Genomic DNA, 26,751 nt, shown 5'->3' on the forward strand with positions numbered 1-26,751 from the left:
ATACTATATACTGTACATAAAATATGAAAGTACACCAAATATATATTATATACTGTACATAAAATATAAAAAGTCACCAAATATATATTATATACTGTACAAAAATATCAAATTTCAACAAATATATATTATATACTGTGTATAAAATATCAAATGTCACCAAATATATACTATATACTGTACATTAAATATGAAAGTACACCAAATATATCTTATATACTGTACATAAAATATAAAATTTCACCAAACATATATTATCCACTGTACATAAAATATCAAATGTCACCAAATATATACTATATACTGTACATAAAATATGAAAGTACACCAAATATATATTATATACTGTACATAAAATATAAAATTTCACCCAATATATATTATACACTGTACATAAAATATCAAATGTCACCAAATATATACTATGTACTGTACATAAAATATGAAAGTACACCAAATATATATTATATACTGTACATAAAATATAAAATTTCAAAAAATATATATTATATACTGTACAAAAAATATCAAATTTCAACAAATATATATTATGTACTGTATATCAAATATCAAATGTCGCCAAATATACACTATATACTGTACATTAAATATGAAAGTACACCAAATATATATTATATAGTGTACATAAAATATAAAATTTCACCAAATATATATTATACACTGTACATAAAATATCAAATGTCACCAAATATATACTATATACTGTACATAAAATATGAATGTACACCAAATATATATCATATACTGTACATAAAATATAAAATTTCACCAAATATATATTATACACTGTACATAAAATATCAAATGTCATCAAATATATACTATATACTGTACATAAAATATGAAAGTACACCAAATATATATTATATACTGTACATAAAATATAAAATTTCAAAAAATATATATTATATACTGTATATAAAATATGAAATGTCACCAAATATATACTATATACTGTACATTAAATATGAAAGTACACCAAATATATATTATATACTGTACATAAAATATCAAATTTCACCAAATATAAATTATATACTGTATATAAAATTTCAAATTTCAACAAATATATATTATATATTGTATATAAAATATCAAATGTCACCAAATATATACTATATACTGTACATTAAAAATGAAAGTACACCAAATATATATTATATACTGTACATAAAATATAAAATTTCACCACATATATACTATACACTGTACATAAAATATCAAATGTCACCAAATATATACTATATACTGTACATTAAATATGAAATTACACCAAATATATCTTATATACTGTACATAAAATATAAAATTTCACTAAATATATATTATGTACTGTACATAAAATTTCAAATTTCAACAAATATATATTATATATTGTATATAAAAATCAAATGTCACCAAATATATACTATATACTGTACATTAAATATGAAAGTACACCAAATACATATTATATACTGTAAATAAAATATAAAATTTCACCAAATATATATTATACACGGTACATAAAATATCAAATGTCACCAAATGTATACTATATACTGTACATAAAATATGAAAGTACACGAAATATATGTTATATACTGTACATAAAATATAAAATTTCACCAAATATATATTATATACTATACATAAAATATCAAATTTCAGCAAATATATATTATATACTGTACATAAAATATCAAATGTCACCAAATATATACTATATACTGTACATAAAATATGAAAGTACACCAAATATATCTTATATACAGTACATAAAATATAAAATTTCACCAAATATATAGTATATACTGTACATAAAATATCAAATTTCAAGAAACTTATCTTATTAATTGTATATAAAATATCAAATGTCACCAAATATATACTATATACAGTACATAAAATATGAAAGTACACCAAATATATATTATATACTGTACATAAAATATAAAATTTCACCAAATATATATTATATACTGTACATAAAATATCAAATGTCACCAAATATATACTATATACTGTACATAAAATATGAAAGTACACCAAATATATATTATATACGGTATATAAAATATGAAATTTCACCAAATATATATTATATACTATACATAAAATATCAAATTTCAACAAATATATATTATATACTGTACATAAAATATCAAATGTCACCAAATATATACTATATACTGTACATAAAATATGAAAGTACACCAAATATATCTTATATACTGTTCATAAAATATAAAATTTCACCAAATATATATTATGTACTGTATATAAAATATCAAATTTCACCATAAATATATTATATACTGTACCTATAATGTCAAATTTCACCAAATATATAGTATATACTGTACATAAAATATCAAATTTCAAGAAACATATCTTATTTATTGTATATAAAATATCAAATGTCACCAAATATACACTATATACTGTATATAAAATATGAAAGTACACCAAATATATATTATAAACTGTACATAAAATATAAAATTTCACCAAATATATATTATACACTGTACATAAAATATCAAATGTCACCAAATATATACTATATACTGTACATAAAATATGAAAGTACACCAAATATATATTATATACTGTACATGAAATATAAAATTTCAAAAAATATATCTTATATACTGTACATAAGATATCAAATTTCAACAAATATATATTATATACTGTATATAAAATGTCAAAAGTCACCAAATATATACTATATACTGTACACAAAATATGAAAGTACACCAAATATATATTATATACTGTACATAAAATATAAAATTTCACCAAATATATATTATATACTGTACATAAAATATCAAATGTCACCAAATATATACTATATACTGTACATAAAATATGAAAGTACACCAAATATATATTATATACTGTACATAAAATATCAAATGTCACCAAATATATACTATATACTGTACATAAAATATGAAAGTACACCAAATATATCTTATATACTGTACATAAAATATAAAATTTCACCAAATATATAGTATATACTGTACATAAAATATCAAATTTCAAGAAACATATCTTATTTATTGTATATAAAATATCAAATGTCACCAAATATATACTATATACTGTACATAAAATATGAAAGTACACCAAATATATATTATATACTGTACATAAAATATAAAATTTCACCAAATATATATTATACACTGTACATAAAACATCAAATATCACCAAATATATACTATATACTGTATATAAATATGAAAGTACACCAAATATATATTATATACTGTACATAAAATATAAAATTTCACCAAATATATATTAAACACTGTACATAAAATATCAAATGTCACCAAATATATAATATATACTGTAAATAAAATATGAAAGTACACCAAATATATATTATATACTGTACATAAAATATCAAATTTCAACAAATATATATTATATACTGTACATAAAGTATCAAATTTCACCAAATATATATTATATACTGTATATAAAATATCAAATTTCACCTAATATATATTATATACTGTACCTATAATATCAAATTTCACCAAACATATAGTATATACTGTACATATAATATCAAATTTCAAGAATAATATCTTATTTATTGTATATAAAATATCAAATGTCACCAAATATATACTATATACTGTACATAAAATATGAAAGTATACCAAATATATATTATATACTGTACATAAAATATAAAATTTCACCAAATATATATTATAAACTGTAAATAAAATATCAAATGTCACCAAATATATACTATATACTGTACATAAAATATGAAAGTCCACCAAATATATATTATATACTGTACATAAAATATAAAATTTCAAAAAATATATATTATATACTGTACATAAAATATCAAATTACACCAAATATATATTATATACTGTATATAAAATATCAAATTTCACCAAACATACATTATACCCTGTACCTATAATGTCAAATTTCACCAAATATATAGTATATACTGTACCTATAATATCAAATTTCACCAAACATATAGTATGTACTGTACATAAAATATCAAATTTCAAGAAACATATCTTATTTATTGTATATAAAATATCAAATGTCACCAAATATATACTATATACTGTACATAAAATATGAAAGTACACCAAATATATACTATATACTGTACATAAAATATAAAATTTCACCAAATATATATTATACACTGTACATAAAACATCAAATGTCACCAAATATATACTGTATACTGTACATAAAATATGAAAGTACACCAAATATATATTATATACTGTACATAAAATATAAAATTTCACCAAATACATATTATACACTGTACATAAAATAACAAATGTCACCAAATATATACTATATACTGTAAATAAAATATGAAAGTACACCAAATATATATTATATACTGTACATAAAATATCAAATTTCAACAAATGTATATTATACACTGTACATAAAATATCAAATTTCACCAAATATATATTATATACTGTATATAAAATATCAAATTTCACCTAATATATATTATATACTGTACCTATAATATCAAATTTCACCAAACATATAGTATATACTGTACATAAAATATCAAATTTCAAGAATAATATCTTATTTATTGTATATAAAATATCAAAAGTCACCAAATATATACTATATACTGTACATAAAATATGAAAGTACACCAAATATATATTATATAATGTACATAAAATATAAAATTTCACAAAATATATATTATACACTGTACATAAAATATCAAATCTCACCAAATATATACTATGTACTGTACATAAAATATGAAAGTACACCAAATATATATTATATACTGTACATAAAATATAAAATTTCAAAAAATATATATTATATACTGTACATAAAATATCAAATTTTAACAAATATATATTATGTACTGTAAATAAAATATAAAATATCACCAAATATATACTATATACTGTACATAAAATATGAAAGTACACCAAATATATCTTATATACTGTACATAAAATATAAAATTTCACCAAATATATATTATATACTGTACATAAAATATCAAATTTCAACAAATATATATTATATATTGTATATAAAATATCAAATGTCACCAAATATATACTATATACTGTATATTAAATATGAAAGTACACCAAATATATATTATATACTGTACATAAAATAAAAAATTTCACCAAATATATAGTATACACTGTACATAAAATATCAAATGTCACCAAATATATACTATATACTGTACATAAAATATGAAAGTCCACCAAATATATATTATATACTGTACATAAAATATAAAATTTCAAAATATATATATTATATACTGTACATAAAATATCAAATTACACCAAATATATAATATATACTGTATATAAAATATCAAATTTCACCAAACATACATTATACACTGTACTTATAATGTCAAATTTCACCAAATATATTGTATACACTGTACATAAAATATCAAATTTCAAGAAACATATCTTATTTATTGTATATAAAATATCAAATGTCACCAAATATACACTATATACTGTACATAAAATATGAAAGTACACCAAATATATATTATATACTGTACATAAAATATAAAATTTCACCAAATATATATTATACACTGTACATAAAATATCAAATGTCACCAAATATATACTATATACTGTACATAAAATATGAAAGTACACCAAATATATATTATATACTGAACATAAAATATAAAAATTCAAAAAATATATATTATATACTGTACATAAGATATCAAATTTCAACAAATATATATTGTATACTATATATAAAATGTCAAAAGTCAGCAAATATATACTATATACAGTACACAAAATATGAAAGTACACCAAATATATATTATATACTGTACATAAAATATAAAATTTCAAAAAATATATTATATACTGTACATAAAATATCAAATTTCAACAAATATATATAACATAGTGTATACAAAATATCAAATTTCAGCAAATATATATTATATACTGTACATAAAATATGAAAATACACCAAATATATATTATGTACTGTACATAAAATATAAAATTTCACCAATTATATATTATATACTTTACATAAAATATCAAATTTCAACAAATATATATTATACACTGTATACAAAATATCAAATTTCACCAAATATATCTTATATACTGTACATAAAATATGAAAGTACACCAAATATATATTATATACTCTACATAAAATATAAAATTTCACCAAATATATATTATATACTATACATAAAATATCAAATTTCAAGAAATATATATTATATACTGTACATAAAATATCAAATGTCACCAAATATATACTATATACAGCACATAAAATATGAAAGTACACCAAATGTATATTATATAATGTACATAAAATATCAAATTTCAACAAATATATATTAGATACTGTATATAAAATATCAAATGTCACCAAATATATACTATATACTGTACATTAAATATGAAAGTACACCAAATATATATTATGTACTGTACATAAAATATAAAATTTCACCAAATATATATTATACACTGTACATAAAATATCAAATGTCACCAAATATATACTATATACTGAACATAAAATATGAAAGTACACCAAATATATATTATATACTGTACATAAAATATAAAATTTCAAAAAATATATATTATATACTGTACATAAAATATCAAATTACACCAAATATATATTATATACTGTATATAAAATATCAAATTTCACCAAACATACATTATACCCTGTACCTATAATGTCAAATTTCACCAAATATATAGTATATACTGTACCTATAATATCAAATTTCACCAAACATATAGTATGTACTGTACATAAAATATCAAATTTCAAGAAACATATCTTATTTATTGTATATAAAATATCAAATGTCACCAAATATATACTATATACTGTACATAAAATATGAAAGTACACCAAATATATACTATATACTGTACATAAAATATAAAATTTCACCAAATATATATTATACACTGTACATAAAACATCAAATGTCACCAAATATATACTGTATACTGTACATAAAATATGAAAGTACACCAAATATATATTATATACTGTACATAAAATATAAAATTTCACCAAATACATATTATACACTGTACATAAAATAACAAATGTCACCAAATATATACTATATACTGTAAATAAAATATGAAAGTACACCAAATATATATTATATACTGTACATAAAATATCAAATTTCAACAAATGTATATTATACACTGTACATAAAATATCAAATTTCACCAAATATATATTATATACTGTATATAAAATATCAAATTTCACCTAATATATATTATATACTGTACCTATAATATCAAATTTCACCAAACATATAGTATATACTGTACATAAAATATCAAATTTCAAGAATAATATCTTATTTATTGTATATAAAATATCAAATGTCACCAAATATATACTATATACTGTACATAAAATATGAAAGTACACCAAATATATATTATATAATGTACATAAAATATAAAATTTCACAAAATATATATTATACACTGTACATAAAATATCAAATCTCACCAAATATATACTATGTACTGTACATAAAATATGAAAGTACACCAAATATATATTATATACTGTACATAAAATATAAAATTTCAAAAAATATATATTATATACTGTACATAAAATATCAAATTTTAACAAATATATATTATGTACTGTAAATAAAATATAAAATGTCACCAAATATATACTATATACTGTACATAAAATATGAAAGTACACCAAATATATCTTATATACTGTACATAAAATATAAAATTTCACCAAATATATATTATATACTGTACATAAAATATCAAATTTCAACAAATATATATTATATATTGTATATAAAATATCAAATGTCACCAAATATATACTATATACTGTATATTAAATATGAAAGTACACCAAATATATATTATATACTGTACATAAAATAAAAAATTTCACCAAATATATAGTATACACTGTACATAAAATATCAAATGTCACCAAATATATACTATATACTGTACATAAAATATGAAAGTCCACCAAATATATATTATATACTGTACATAAAATATAAAATTTCAAAATATATATATTATATACTGTACATAAAATATCAAATTACACCAAATATATAATATATACTGTATATAAAATATCAAATTTCACCAAACATACATTATACACTGTACTTATAATGTCAAATTTCACCAAATATATTGTATACACTGTACATAAAATATCAAATTTCAAGAAACATATCTTATTTATTGTATATAAAATATCAAATGTCACCAAATATACACTATATACTGTACATAAAATATGAAAGTACACCAAATATATATTATATACTGTACATAAAATATAAAATTTCACCAAATATATATTATACACTGTACATAAAATATCAAATGTCACCAAATATATACTATATACTGTACATAAAATATGAAAGTACACCAAATATATATTATATACTGAACATAAAATATAAAAATTCAAAAAATATATATTATATACTGTACATAAGATATCAAATTTCAACAAATATATATTGTATACTATATATAAAATGTCAAAAGTCAGCAAATATATACTATATACAGTACACAAAATATGAAAGTACACCAAATATATATTATATACTGTACATAAAATATAAAATTTCAAAAAATATATTATATACTGTACATAAAATATCAAATTTCAACAAATATATATAACATAGTGTATACAAAATATCAAATTTCAGCAAATATATATTATATACTGTACATAAAATATGAAAATACACCAAATATATATTATGTACTGTACATAAAATATAAAATTTCACCAATTATATATTATATACTTTACATAAAATATCAAATTTCAACAAATATATATTATACACTGTATACAAAATATCAAATTTCACCAAATATATCTTATATACTGTACATAAAATATGAAAGTACACCAAATATATATTATATACTCTACATAAAATATAAAATTTCACCAAATATATATTATATACTATACATAAAATATCAAATTTCAAGAAATATATATTATATACTGTACATAAAATATCAAATGTCACCAAATATATACTATATACAGCACATAAAATATGAAAGTACACCAAATGTATATTATATAATGTACATAAAATATCAAATTTCAACAAATATATATTAGATACTGTATATAAAATATCAAATGTCACCAAATATATACTATATACTGTACATTAAATATGAAAGTACACCAAATATATATTATGTACTGTACATAAAATATAAAATTTCACCAAATATATATTATACACTGTACATAAAATATCAAATGTCACCAAATATATACTATATACTGAACATAAAATATGAAAGTACACCAAATATATATTATATACTGTACATAAAATATAAAATTTCAAAAAATATATATTATATACTGTACATAAAATATCAAATATCAACAAATATATATTATATACAGTATACAAAATATCAAATTTCACCAAATATATATTATATACTGTACATAAAGTATGAAAGTACACCAAATATATATTATATACTGTACATAAAATATAAAATTTCACCAAAAATATATTATATACTATACATAAAATATCAGATTTCAACAAATATGTATTATATACTGTACATAAAATATCAAATGTCACCAAATATATGCTATATACTGTACATAAAATATGAAAGTACACCAAATATATATTATATACTGTACATAAAATATAAAATTTCACCAAATATATATTATATACTGTACATAAAATATCAAATTTCAACAAATATATATTATATACTGTACATAAAATATCAAATTTCACCAAATATATATTATATACTATACATAAAATATGAAATTTCAACAAATATATATATTATACTGTACATAAAATATCAAGTGTCACCAAATATATACTATATACTGTACATAAAATATGAAAGTACACCAAATATATATTATATACTGTACATAAAATATAAAAAGTCACCAAATATATATTATATACTGTACATAAAATATCAAATTTCAACAAATATATATTATATACTGTGTATAAAATATCAAATGTCACCAAATATATACTATATACTGTACATTAAATATGAAAGTACACCAAATATATCTTATATACTGTACATAAAATATAAAATTTCACCAAATATATATTATACACTGTACATAAAATATCAAATGTCACCAAATATATACTATATACTGTACATAAAATATGAAAGTACACCAAATATATATTATATACTGTACATAAAATATAAAATTTCACCCAATATATATTATACACTGTACATAAAATATCAAATGTCACCAAATATATACTATGTACTGTACATAAAATATGAAAGTACACCAAATATATATTATATACTGTACATAAAATATAAAATTTCAAAAAATATATATTATATACTGTACAAAAAATATCAAATTTCAACAAATATATATTATGTACTGTATATCAAATATCAAATGTCGCCAAATATACACTATATACTGTACATTAAATATGAAAGTACACCAAATATATATTATATAGTGTACATAAAATATAAAATTTCACCAAATATATATTATACACTGTACATAAAATATCAAATGTCACCAAATATATACTATATACTGTACATAAAATATGAATGTACACCAAAGATATATCATATACTGTACATAAAATATAAAATTTCACCAAATATATATTATACACTGTACATAAAATATCAAATGTCATCAAATATATACTATATACTGTACATAAAATATGAAAGTACACCAAATATATATTATATACTGTACATAAAATATAAAATTTCACCAAATATATATAATACACTGTACATAAAATATCAAATGTCACCAAATATATACCATATACTGTACATAAAATATGAAAGTACACGAAATATATATTATATACTGTACATAAAATGTAAAATTTCAAAAAATATATATTATATACTGTACATAAGATATCAAATTTCAACAAATATATATTGTATACTGTATATAAAATGTCAAAAGTCACCAAATATGTACTATATATTGTACACAAAATATGAAAGTACACCAAATATATATTATATACCGTACATAAAATATAAAATTTCAAAAATATATATTATATACTGTACATAAAATATCAAATTTCAACAAATATATATTATATACTGTATACAAAATATCAAATTTCAGCAAATATATATTATATACTGTACATAAAATAAGAAAGTACACCAAATATATATTATGTACTGTACATAAAATATAAAATTTCACCAATTATATATTATATACTTTACATAAATTATCAAATTTCAACAAATATGTATTATATACTGTATACAAAATATCAAATTTCACCAAATATATGCTATATACTGTACATAAAATATGAAAGTACACCAAATATATATTATATACTGTACATAAAATATAAAATTTCACCAAATATATATTATATACTGTACATAAAATATCAAATTTCAACAAATATATATTATATACTGTACATAAAATATCAAATTTCAACAAATATATATTATATACTATACATAAAATATCAAATTTCAACAAATATATATTATATACTGTACATAAAATATCAAATGTCACCAAATATATACTCTATACTGTACATAAAATATGAAAGTACACCAAATATATATTATATACTGTACATAAAATATAAAATTTCACCAAATATATATTATATACTGTACATAAAATATCAAATTTCAACAAATATATATTATATACTGTGTATAAAATATCAAATGTCACCAAATATATACTATATACTGTACATTAAATATGAAAGTACACCAAATATATATTATATACTGTACTTAAAATATAAAATTTCACCAAATATATATTATACACTGTACATAAAATATCAAATGTCACCAAATATATACTCTATACTGTACATAAAATATGAAAGTACACCAAATATATATTATATACTGTACATAAAATATAAAATTTCACCAAATATATATTATATACTGTACATAAAATATCAAATTTCAACAAATATATATTATATACTGTGTATAAAATATCAAATGTCACCAAATATATACTATATACTGTACATTAAATATGAAAGTACACCAAATATATATTATATACTGTACATAAAACATAAAATTTCACCAAATATATATTATATACTGCACATAAAATATCAAATTTCAAGAAACATATCTTATTTATTGTATATAAAATATCAAATGTCACCAAATATATACTATATACTGTACATAAAATATGAAAGTACACCAAATATATACTATATACTGTACATAAAATATAAAATTTCACCAAATATATATTATACACTGTACATAAAACATCAAATGTCACCAAATATATACTATATACTGTACATAAAATATGAAAGTACACCAAATATATATTATATACTGTACATAAAATATAAAATTTCACCAAATATATATTATACACTGTACATAAAATAACAAATGTCACCAAATATATACTATATACTGTAAATAAAATATGAAAGTACACCAAATATATATTATATACTGTACATAAAATATCAAATTTCAACAAATGTATATTATATACTGTACATAAAATATCAAATTTCACCAAATATATATTATATACTGTATATAAAATATCAAATTTCACCTAATATATATTATATACTGTACCTATAATATCAAATTTCACCAAACATATAGTATATACAGTACATAAAATATCAAATTTCAAGAATAATATCTTATTTATTGTATATAAAATATCAAATGTCACCAAATATATACTATATACTGTACATAAAATATGAAAGTACACCAAATATATATTATATACTGTACATAAAATATAAAATTTCACCAAATATATATTATACACTGTACATAAAATATCAAATGTCACCAAATATATACTATATACTGTACATAAAATATGAAAGTCCACCAAATATATATTATATACTGTACATAAAACATAAAATTTCAAAAAATATATATTATATACTGTACATAAAATATCAAATTTTAACAAATATATATTATATACTGTAAATAAAATATCAAATGTCACCAAATATATACTATATACTGTACATAAAATATGAAAGTACACCAAATATATCTTATATACTGTACATAAAATATAAAATTTCACCAAATATATATTATATACTGTACATAAAATATCAAATTTCAACAAATATATATTATATATTGTATATAAAATATCAAATGTCACCAAATATATACTATATACTGTATATTAAATATGAAAGTACACCAAATATATATTATATACTGTACATAAAATAAAAAATTTCACCAAATATATTGTATACACTGTACATAAAATATCAAATGTCACCAAATATATACTATATACTGTACATAAAATATGAAAGTCCACCAAATATATATTATATACTGTACATAAAATATAAAATTTCAAAAAATATATATTATATACTGTACATAAAATATCAAATTACACCAAATATATAATATATACTGTATATAAAATATCAAATTTCACCAAACATACATTATACACTGTACCTATGTCATATTTCACCAAATATATTGTATACACTGTACATAAAATATCAAATTTCAAGAAACATATCTTATTTATTGTATATATAATATCAAATGTCACCAAATATACACTATATACTGTACATAAAATATGAAAGTACACCAAATATATATTATATACTGTACATAAAATATAAAATTTCACCAAATATATATTATACACTGTACATAAAATATCAAATGTCACCAAATATATACTATATACTGTACATAAAATATGAAAGTACACCAAATATATATTATATACTGAACATAAAATATAAAAATTCAAAAAATATATATTATATACTGTACATAAGATATCAAATTTCAACAAATATATATTGTATACTATATATAAAATGTCAAAAGTCAGCAAATATATACTATATACAGTACACAAAATATGAAAGTACACCAAATATATATTATATACTGTACATAAAATATAAAATTTCAAAAAATATATTATATACTGTACATAAAATATCAAATTTCAACAAATATATATAACATAGTGTATACAAAATATCAAATTTCAGCAAATATATATTATATACTGTACATAAAATATGAAAGTACACCAAATATATATTATGTACTGTACATAAAATATAAAATTTCACCAATTATATATTATATACTTTACATAAAATATCAAATTTCAACAAATATATATTATACACTGTATACAAAATATCAAATTTCACCAAATATATCTTATATACTGTACATAAAATATGAAAGTACACCAAATATATATTATATACTCTACATAAAATATAAAATTTCACCAAATATATATTATATACTATACATAAAATATCAAATTTCAAGAAATATATATTATATACTGTACATAAAATATCAAATGTCACCAAATATATACTATATACAGCACATAAAATATGAAAGTACACCAAATGTATATTATATACTGTACATAAAATATCAAATTTCAACAAATATATATTAGATACTGTATATAAAATATCAAATGTCACCAAATATATACTATATACTGTACATTAAATATGAAAGTACACCAAATATATATTATGTACTGTACATAAAATATAAAATTTCACCAAATATATATTATACACTGTACATAAAATATCAAATGTCACCAAATATATACTATATACTGAACATAAAATATGAAAGTACACCAAATATATATTATATACTGTACATAAAATATAAAATTTCAAAAAATATATATTATATACTGTACATAAAATATCAAATATCAACAAATATATATTATATACAGTATACAAAATATCAAATTTCACCAAATATATATTATATACTGTACATAAAGTATGAAAGTACACCAAATATATATTATATACTGTACATAAAATATAAAATTTCACCAAAAATATATTATATACTATACATAAAATATCAGATTTCAACAAATATGTATTATATACTGTACATAAAATATCAAATGTCACCAAATATATGCTATATACTGTACATAAAATATGAAAGTACACCAAATATATATTATATACTGTACATAAAATATAAAATTTCACCAAATATATATTATATACTGTACATAAAATATCAAATTTCAACAAATATATATTATATACTGTACATAAAATATCAAATTTCACCAAATATATATTATATACTATACATAAAATATCAAATTTCAACAAATATATATATTATACTGTACATAAAATATCAAGTGTCACCAAATATATACTATATACTGTACATAAAATATGAAAGTACACCAAATATATATTATATACTGTACATAAAATATAAAAAGTCACCAAATATATATTATATACTGTACAAAAATATCAAATTTCAACAAATATATATTATATACTGTGTATAAAATATCAAATGTCACCAAATATATACTATATACTGTACATTAAATATGAAAGTACACCAAATATATCTTATATACTGTACATAAAATATAAAATTTCACCAAACATATATTATCCACTGTACATAAAATATCAAATGTCACCAAATATATACTATATACTGTACATAAAATATGAAAGTACACCAAATATATATTATATACTGTACATAAAATATAAAATTTCACCCAATATATATTATACACTGTACATAAAATATCAAATGTCACCAAATATATACTATGTACTGTACATAAAATATGAAAGTACACCAAATATATATTATATACTGTACATAAAATATAAAATTTCAAAAAATATATATTATATACTGTACAAAAAATATCAAATTTCAACAAATATATATTATGTACTGTATATCAAATATCAAATGTCGCCAAATATACACTATATACTGTACATTAAATATGAAAGTACACCAAATATATATTATATAGTGTACATAAAATATAAAATTTCACCAAATATATATTATACACTGTACATAAAATATCAAATGTCACCAAATATATACTATATACTGTACATAAAATATGAATGTACACCAAATATATATCATATACTGTACATAAAATATAAAATTTCACCAAATATATATTATACACTGTACATAAAATATCAAATGTCATCAAATATATACTATATACTGTACATAAAATATGAAAGTACACCAAATATATATTATATACTGTACATAAAATATAAAATTTCAAAAAATATATATTATATACTGTATATAAAATATGAAATGTCACCAAATATATACTATATACTGTACATTAAATATGAAAGTACACCAAATATATATTATATACTGTACATAAAATATCAAATTTCACCAAATATAAATTATATACTGTATATAAAATTTCAAATTTCAACAAATATATATTATATATTGTATATAAAATATCAAATGTCACCAAATATATACTATATACTGTACATTAAAAATGAAAGTACACCAAATATATATTATATACTGTACATAAAATATAAAATTTCACCACATATATACTATACACTGTACATAAAATATCAAATGTCACCAAATATATACTATATACTGTACATTAAATATGAAATTACACCAAATATATCTTATATACTGTACATAAAATATAAAATTTCACTAAATATATATTATGTACTGTACATAAAATTTCAAATTTCAACAAATATATATTATATATTGTATATAAAAATCAAATGTCACCAAATATATACTATATACTGTACATTAAATATGAAAGTACACCAAATACATATTATATACTGTAAATAAAATATAAAATTTCACCAAATATATATTATACACGGTACATAAAATATCAAATGTCACCAAATGTATACTATATACTGTACATAAAATATGAAAGTACACGAAATATATGTTATATACTGTACATAAAATATAAAATTTCACCAAATATATATTATATACTATACATAAAATATCAAATTTCAGCAAATATATATTATATACTGTACATAAAATATCAAATGTCACCAAATATATACTATATACTGTACATAAAATATGAAAGTACACCAAATATATCTTATATACAGTACATAAAATATAAAATTTCACCAAATATATAGTATATACTGTACATAAAATATCAAATTTCAAGAAACTTATCTTATTAATTGTATATAAAATATCAAATGTCACCAAATATATACTATATACAGTACATAAAATATGAAAGTACACCAAATATATATTATATACTGTACATAAAATATAAAATTTCACCAAATATATATTATATACTGTACATAAAATATCAAATGTCACCAAATATATACTATATACTGTACATAAAATATGAAAGTACACCAAATATATATTATATACGGTATATAAAATATGAAATTTCACCAAATATATATTATATACTATACATAAAATATCAAATTTCAACAAATATATATTATATACTGTACATAAAATATCAAATGTCACCAAATATATACTATATACTGTACATAAAATATGAAAGTACACCAAATATATCTTATATACTGTTCATAAAATATAAAATTTCACCAAATATATATTATGTACTGTATATAAAATATCAAATTTCACCATAAATATATTATATACTGTACCTATAATGTCAAATTTCACCAAATATATAGTATATACTGTACATAAAATATCAAATTTCAAGAAACATATCTTATTTATTGTATATAAAATATCAAATGTCACCAAATATACACTATATACTGTATATAAAATATGAAAGTACACCAAATATATATTATAAACTGTACATAAAATATAAAATTTCACCAAATATATATTATACACTGTACATAAAATATCAAATGTCACCAAATATATACTATATACTGTACATAAAATATGAAAGTACACCAAATATATATTATATACTGTACATGAAATATAAAATTTCAAAAAATATATCTTATATACTGTACATAAGATATCAAATTTCAACAAATATATATTATATACTGTATATAAAATGTCAAAAGTCACCAAATATATACTATATACTGTACACAAAATATGAAAGTACACCAAATATATATTATATACTGTACATAAAATATAAAATTTCACCAAATATATATTATATACTGTACATAAAATATCAAATGTCACCAAATATATACTATATACTGTACATAAAATATGAAAGTACACCAAATATATATTATATACTGTACATAAAATATCAAATGTCACCAAATATATACTATATACTGTACATAAAATATGAAAGTACACCAAATATATCTTATATACTGTACATAAAATATAAAATTTCACCAAATATATAGTATATACTGTACATAAAATATCAAATTTCAAGAAACATATCTTATTTATTGTATATAAAATATCAAATGTCACCAAATATATACTATATACTGTACATAAAATATGAAAGTACACCAAATATATATTATATACTGTACATAAAATATAAAATTTCACCAAATATATATTATACACTGTACATAAAACATCAAATATCACCAAATATATACTATATACTGTATATAAATATGAAAGTACACCAAATATATATTATATACTGTACATAAAATATAAAATTTCACCAAATATATATTAAACACTGTACATAAAATATCAAATGTCACCAAATATATAATATATACTGTAAATAAAATATGAAAGTACACCAAATATATATTATATACTGTACATAAAATATCAAATTTCAACAAATATATATTATATACTGTACATAAAGTATCAAATTTCACCAAATATATATTATATACTGTATATAAAATATCAAATTTCACCTAATATATATTATATACTGTACCTATAATATCAAATTTCACCAAACATATAGTATATACTGTACATATAATATCAAATTTCAAGAATAATATCTTATTTATTGTATATAAAATATCAAATGTCACCAAATATATACTATATACTGTACATAAAATATGAAAGTATACCAAATATATATTATATACTGTACATAAAATATAAAATTTCACCAAATATATATTATAAACTGTAAATAAAATATCAAATGTCACCAAATATATACTATATACTGTACATAAAATATGAAAGTCCACCAAATATATATTATATACTGTACATAAAATATAAAATTTCAAAAAATATATATTATATACTGTACATAAAATATCAAATTACACCAAATATATATTATATACTGTATATAAAATATCAAATTTCACCAAACATACATTATACCCTGTACCTATAATGTCAAATTTCACCAAATATATAGTATATACTGTACCTATAATATCAAATTTCACCAAACATATAGTATGTACTGTACATAAAATATCAAATTTCAAGAAACATATCTTATTTATTGTATATAAAATATCAAATGTCACCAAATATATACTATATACTGTACATAAAATATGAAAGTACACCAAATATATACTATATACTGTACATAAAATATAAAATTTCACCAAATATATATTATACACTGTACATAAAACATCAAATGTCACCAAATATATACTGTATACTGTACATAAAATATGAAAGTACACCAAATATATATTATATACTGTACATAAAATATAAAATTTCACCAAATACATATTATACACTGTACATAAAATAACAAATGTCACCAAATATATACTATATACTGTAAATAAAATATGAAAGTACACCAAATATATATTATATACTGTACATAAAATATCAAATTTCAACAAATGTATATTATACACTGTACATAAAATATCAAATTTCACCAAATATATATTATATACTGTATATAAAATATCAAATTTCACCTAATATATATTATATACTGTACCTATAATATCAAATTTCACCAAACATATAGTATATACTGTACATAAAATATCAAATTTCAAGAATAATATCTTATTTATTGTATATAAAATATCAAATGTCACCAAATATATACTATATACTGTACATAAAATATGAAAGTACACCAAATATATATTATATAATGTACATAAAATATAAAATTTCACAAAATATATATTATACACTGTACATAAAATATCAAATCTCACCAAATATATACTATGTACTGTACATAAAATATGAAAGTACACCAAATATATATTATATACTGTACATAAAATATAAAATTTCAAAAAATATATATTATATACTGTACATAAAATATCAAATTTTAACAAATATATATTATGTACTGTAAATAAAATATAAAATGTCACCAAATATATACTATATACTGTACATAAAATATGAAAGTACACCAAATATATCTTATATACTGTACATAAAATATAAAATTTCACCAAATATATATTATATACTGTACATAAAATATCAAATTTCAACAAATATATATTATATATTGTATATAAAATATCAAATGTCACCAAATATATACTATATACTGTATATTAAATATGAAAGTACACCAAATATATATTATATACTGTACATAAAATAAAAAATTTCACCAAATATATAGTATACACTGTACATAAAATATCAAATGTCACCAAATATATACTATATACTGTACATAAAATATGAAAGTCCACCAAATATATATTATATACTGTACATAAAATATAAAATTTCAAAATATATATATTATATACTGTACATAAAATATCAAATTACACCAAATATATAATATATACTGTATATAAAATATCAAATTTCACCAAACATACATTATACACTGTACTTATAATGTCAAATTTCACCAAATATATTGTATACACTGTACATAAAATATCAAATTTCAAGAAACATATCTTATTTATTGTATATAAAATATCAAATGTCACCAAATATACACTATATACTGTACATAAAATATGAAAGTACACCAAATATATATTATATACTGTACATAAAATATAAAATTTCACCAAATATATATTATACACTGTACATAAAATATCAAATGTCACCAAATATATACTATATACTGTACATAAAATATGAAAGTACACCAAATATATATTATATACTGAACATAAAATATAAAAATTCAAAAAATATATATTATATACTGTACATAAGATATCAAATTTCAACAAATATATATTGTATACTATATATAAAATGTCAAAAGTCAGCAAATATATACTATATACAGTACACAAAATATGAAAGTACACCAAATATATATTATATACTGTACATAAAATATAAAATTTCAAAAAATATATTATATACTGTACATAAAATATCAAATTTCAACAAATATATATAACATAGTGTATACAAAATATCAAATTTCAGCAAATATATATTATATACTGTACATAAAATATGAAAATACACCAAATATATATTATGTACTGTACATAAAATATAAAATTTCACCAATTATATATTATATACTTTACATAAAATATCAAATTTCAACAAATATATATTATACACTGTATACAAAATATCAAATTTCACCAAATATATCTTATATACTGTACATAAAATATGAAAGTACACCAAATATATATTATATACTCTACATAAAATATAAAATTTCACCAAATATATATTATATACTATACATAAAATATCAAATTTCAAGAAATATATATTATATACTGTACATAAAATATCAAATGTCACCAAATATATACTATATACAGCACATAAAATATGAAAGTACACCAAATGTATATTATATAATGTACATAAAATATCAAATTTCAACAAATATATATTAGATACTGTATATAAAATATCAAATGTCACCAAATATATACTATATACTGTACATTAAATATGAAAGTACACCAAATATATATTATGTACTGTACATAAAATATAAAATTTCACCAAATATATATTATACACTGTACATAAAATATCAAATGTCACCAAATATATACTATATACTGAACATAAAATATGAAAGTACACCAAATATATATTATATACTGTACATAAAATATAAAATTTCAAAAAATATATATTATATACTGTACATAAAATATCAAATATCAACAAATATATATTATATACAGTATACAAAATATCAAATTTCACCAAATATATATTATATACTGTACATAAAGTATGAAAGTACACCAAATATATATTATATACTGTACATAAAATATAAAATTTCACCAAAAATATATTATATACTATACATAAAATATCAGATTTCAACAAATATGTATTATATACTGTACATAAAATATCAAATGTCACCAAATATATGCTATATACTGTACATAAAATATGAAAGTACACCAAATATATATTATATACTGTACATAAAATATAAAATTTCACCAAATATATATTATATACTGTACATAAAATATCAAATTTCAACAAATATATATTATATACTGTACATAAAATATCAAATTTCACCAAATATATATTATATACTATACATAAAATATGAAATTTCAACAAATATATATATTATACTGTACATAAAATATCAAGTGTCACCAAATATATACTATATACTGTACATAAAATATGAAAGTACACCAAATATATATTATATACTGTACATAAAATATAAAAAGTCACCAAATATATATTATATACTGTACATAAAATATCAAATTTCAACAAATATATATTATATACTGTGTATAAAATATCAAATGTCACCAAATATATACTATATACTGTACATTAAATATGAAAGTACACCAAATATATCTTATATACTGTACATAAAATATAAAATTTCACCAAATATATATTATACACTGTACATAAAATATCAAATGTCACCAAATATATACTATATACTGTACATAAAATATGAAAGTACACCAAATATATATTATATACTGTACATAAAATATAAAATTTCACCCAATATATATTATACACTGTACATAAAATATCAAATGTCACCAAATATATACTATGTACTGTACATAAAATATGAAAGTACACCAAATATATATTATATACTGTACATAAAATATAAAATTTCAAAAAATATATATTATATACTGTACAAAAAATATCAAATTTCAACAAATATATATTATGTACTGTATATCAAATATCAAATGTCGCCAAATATACACTATATACTGTACATTAAATATGAAAGTACACCAAATATATATTATATAGTGTACATAAAATATAAAATTTCACCAAATATATATTATACACTGTACATAAAATATCAAATGTCACCAAATATATACTATATACTGTACATAAAATATGAATGTACACCAAAGATATATCATATACTGTACATAAAATATAAAATTTCACCAAATATATATTATACACTGTACATAAAATATCAAATGTCATCAAATATATACTATATACTGTACATAAAATATGAAAGTACACCAAATATATATTATATACTGTACATAAAATATAAAATTTCAAAAAATATATATTATATACTGTATATAAAATATGAAATGTCACCAAATATATACTATATACTGTACATTAAATATGAAAGTACACCAAATATATATTATATACTGTACATAAAATATCAAATTTCACCAAATATAAATTATATACTGTATATAAAATTTCAAATTTCAACAAATATATATTATATATTGTATATAAAATATCAAATGTCACCAAATATATACTATATACTGTACATTAAAAATGAAAGTACACCAAATATATATTATATACTGTACATAAAATATAAAATTTCACCACATATATACTATACACTGTACATAAAATATCAAATGTCACCAAATATATACTATATACTGTACATTAAATATGAAATTACACCAAATATATCTTATATACTGTACATAAAATATAAAATTTCACTAAATATATATTATGTACTGTACATAAAATTTCAAATTTCAACAAATATATATTATATATTGTATATAAAAATCAAATGTCACCAAATATATACTATATACTGTACATTAAATATGAAAGTACACCAAATACATATTATATACTGTACATAAAATATAAAATTTCACCAAATATATATTATACACGGTACATAAAATATCAAATGTCACCAAATGTATACTATATACTGTACATAAAATATGAAAGTACACGAAATATATGTTATATACTGTACATAAAATATAAAATTTCACCAAATATATATTATATACTATACATAAAATATCAAATTTCAGCAAATATATATTATATACTGTACATAAAATATCAAATGTCACCAAATATATACTATATACTGTACATAAAATATGAAAGTACACCAAATATATCTTATATACAGTACATAAAATATAAAATTTCACCAAATATATAGTATATACTGTACATAAAATATCAAATTTCAAGAAACTTATCTTATTAATTGTATATAAAATATCAAATGTCACCAAATATATACTATATACAGTACATAAAATATGAAAGTACACCAAATATATATTATAAACTGTACATAAAATATAAAATTTCACCAAATATATATTATACACTGTACATAAAATATCAAATGTCACCAAATATATACTATATACTGTACATAAAATATGAAAGTACACCAAATATATATTATATACTGTACATAAAATATAAAATTTCAAAAAATATATCTTATATACTGTACATAAGATATCAAATTTCAACAAATATATATTATATACTGTATATAAAATGTCAAAAGTCACCAAATATATACTATATACTGTACACAAAATATGAAAGTACACCAAATATATATTATATACTGTACATAAAATATAAAATTTCACCAAATATATATTATATACTGTACATAAAATATCAAATGTCACCAAATATATACTATATACTGTACATAAAATATGAAAGTACACCAAATATATATTATATACTGTACATAAAATATAAAATTTCAAAAAATATATTATATACTGTACATAAAATATCAAATTTCAACAAATATATATAACATAGTGTATACAAAATATCAAATTTCAGCAAATATATATTATATACTGTACATAAAATATGAAAGTACACCAAATATATATTATGTACTGTACATAAAATATAAAATTTCACCAATTATATATTATATACTTTACATAAAATATCAAATTTCAACAAATATATATTATACACTGTATACAAAATATCAAATTTCACCAAATATATCTTATATACTGTACATAAAATATGAAAGTACACCAAATATATATTATATACTCTACATAAAATATAAAATTTCACCAAATATATATTATATACTATACATAAAATATCAAATTTCAAGAAATATATATTATATACTGTACATAAAATATCAAATGTCACCAAATATATACTATATACAGCACATAAAATATGAAAGTACACCAAATGTATATTATATACTGTACATAAAATATCAAATTTCAACAAATATATATTAGATACTGTATATAAAATATCAAATGTCACCAAATATATACTATATACTGTACATTAAATATGAAAGTACACCAAATATATATTATGTACTGTACATAAAATATAAAATTTCACCAAATATATATTATACACTGTACATAAAATATCAAATGTCACCAAATATATACTATATACTGAACATAAAATATGAAAGTACACCAAATATATATTATATACTGTACATAAAATATAAAATTTCAAAAAATATATATTATATACTGTACATAAAATATCAAATATCAACAAATATATATTATATACAGTATACAAAATATCAAATTTCACCAAATATATATTATATACTGTACATAAAGTATGAAAGTACACCAAATATATATTATATACTGTACATAAAATATAAAATTTCACCAAAAATATATTATATACTATACATAAAATATCAGATTTCAACAAATATGTATTATATACTGTACATAAAATATCAAATGTCACCAAATATATGCTATATACTGTACATAAAATATGAAAGTACACCAAATATATATTATATACTGTACATAAAATATAAAATTTCACCAAATATATATTATATACTGTACATAAAATATCAAATTTCAACAAATATATATTATATACTGTACATAAAATATCAAATTTCACCAAATATATATTATATACTATACATAAAATATCAAATTTCAACAAATATATATATTATACTGTACATAAAATATCAAGTGTCACCAAATATATACTATATACTGTACATAAAATATGAAAGTACACCAAATATATATTATATACTGTACATAAAATATAAAAAGTCACCAAATATATATTATATACTGTACAAAAATATCAAATTTCAACAAATATATATTATATACTGTGTATAAAACATCAAATGTCACCAAATATATACTATATACTGTACATTAAATATGAAAGTACACCAAATATATCTTATATACTGTACATAAAATATAAAATTTCACCAAATATATATTATACACTGTACATAAAATATCAAATGTCACCAAATATATACTATATACTGTACATAAAATATGAAAGTACACCAAATATATATTATATACTGTACATAAAATATAAAATTTCACCCCATATATATTATACACTGTACATAAAATATCAAATGTCACCAAATATATACTATGTACTGTACATAAAATATGAAAGTACACCAAATATATATTATATACTGTACATAAAATATAAAATTTCAAAAAATATATATTATATACTGTACAAA

This window comes from Gorilla gorilla, chromosome 3 (assembly GCF_029281585.2).
Source record: "Gorilla gorilla gorilla isolate KB3781 chromosome 3, NHGRI_mGorGor1-v2.1_pri, whole genome shotgun sequence".
NCBI classification, from domain to species: Eukaryota; Metazoa; Chordata; class Mammalia; order Primates; family Hominidae; genus Gorilla; species Gorilla gorilla.